The following is a 2,125-nucleotide window of genomic DNA, read 5'->3' as shown; positions in this document are numbered from 1 at the left end:
TATTGCATTTTCACAGCTTTGAAAATCTGTGCACATATTGTTTCATAGAAAATGTATAGCTTTTGATGTCCTATTTAATGGTGATTCTTTTGCACATTTAGTTATTTAATATTGGGAGGTCAAAAAGTTTGGTCTTTGAATCTGTTATATACTAAATTCTGTAAAAGGAGATCTCTAACCTCAAAAATAATTTACATACCAGGAAGCTTATGTGTGTTTGTGTTAGTTTTGGTTGTCTGTAATCCAGCACCATTTCCTGCTTCCCAACAGCTGCATCACTTGTTTAAATCAAGCAAGGCTACCAGTCCACACTTGATAGGAAAGCTGCATACTCTCCTGAAGCCATAGCAGGTTGATGGAAGGAAGCCTTATTACCTGGCCTCCAAAGAAGCTGAATATTTTGTAGTTTTCCCTTAGCTATGCCCATTTTCCCTCTATCACAAAATCAGATACTTAACATCTATACCCCCAAAAAAACTTTAATTCCCCAGCTCTGTAACCTTTTTTTCTTTTGAGGGTGGCATGTTGTGAAGCTATAGAAACTCTTAACAGTAAATTCTGTCATTCTTTTACATGCTTATTTCACTAAAAATTATGTTCAGGTTATTACCCATCTTATTTTACCAGACTTAGTCTCAAGTGACTTTTGGCTATCTCCATACCAAATCTACTCATAAAGATGAAAATTTTTACACCACGGATTTTTTTTTCCAAGTCTGTAATCTGTGCCAATCCCAAAGGAGTTACCAAATTTCAGAAATGCTTTATGTCTGTGCAACATTTTATATATGCTGTTATATGGAGGTGAATAAAAATTTAAAATCCAAAATATATATTGTTTCTAAGCTTAATATCTGCTAAGTAACCAAACTCTGCCCACATTACTCATGTTGGATATAATAATGGAATGGCCCCACCTAAGAGTTTTAGTCCCCAGAGAATGTACTGCCATAAAATTCCTTTACAGTATATACTGCCACCCTCTGTTTGGAATATCCTTCCTGTCATCATTGTGCCTACTTGGCCAACTATGGCAGTTGCCCTTCCTCTCCTCACTTGAGAGATCTTCCTGATTGTGACTACTACATATGTTCACCAAGGAAGGCAGCATATAAATTGAGGCCTTTATTAAAGATAATGGAGAGAAAGCTTTAATGGAAGGAATGAAAGAGACAAATCCTGAAACACTGCAGGTCCTCTTTAATACTCAAAATGACTACATATTCCAAGCAATCTCTACCCTGTAGCACTCCTCCAAATTCTGTGCCTCACCATTCTGCCCTCACCTTGTCTCTGGTAGAAACATACAAGGAGGAGGGGATTTGCTCTAATCTCCTTTAGCTAATCATATCAGATGACTACCAAGAGACTTAGATATTGAATCAACTCAGCCCCTCTCCCTATAGTTCTTATATCAAATAAGTGTTGGTTTTCAAGAAATGTGAAAAGAGATGACTTATCAGATACAAGGATGGGATTTGTTTCAGGAATAGAGCAAGTGTAGTATTGAAAGAAAAGGAATAAAGGTAAGAAGGATTGGGAAAGGCAGGTTGGAATGGATTGATGGAGGACCTTGAAATACTGAATAAATAATTCAATATAGAGGATAACAAGGGTTTTTAAGGTGGTTAATGTGTTCAAAGTAGCAGGTAAAGGCGATTTGGCAGAGGTTATTTGGTTAAGAATGCAAAATGAAGGGGCGCCTGGGTGGCTCAGTCGGTTAAGCATCCGACTTAGGTTCAGGTCATGATCTCATGGTTTGTGGGTTAGAGCCCTGCGTTGGGCTCTGTGATGACAGCTAGCTCAGAGCCTGGAGCCTGTTTCAAATTCTGAATCTCCCTCTCTTCTCTGACCGTCCCCTGTTCACACTGTCTCAGAAATAAATAACATTTTTTAAAAATGAATGCAAAATGAAGACAGTTTGGAGACAGGAAGATAATGAATCCAGGCATGCAGTGACCAGACTATAGACCATTTTTAAGGGCAAAAGGAAAAGATCATTAGAGGTTGTATAAATGAACTTTTTAAATTGCAAGAAAAAAACTTATTTTTTATTCTTCCCCAAGGAGCCCACTTTCTTCAGGATTTCTGATTTTACTTGCAAAATTTCTCTTTTGATTCCCCT

Source organism: Crocuta crocuta, unplaced genomic scaffold (assembly GCF_008692635.1).
Source record: "Crocuta crocuta isolate KB4526 unplaced genomic scaffold, BGI_CrCroc_1.0 scaffold864, whole genome shotgun sequence".
Classification (NCBI taxonomy): Eukaryota; Metazoa; Chordata; class Mammalia; order Carnivora; family Hyaenidae; genus Crocuta; species Crocuta crocuta.
This window is presented reverse-complemented; position numbering follows the sequence as displayed.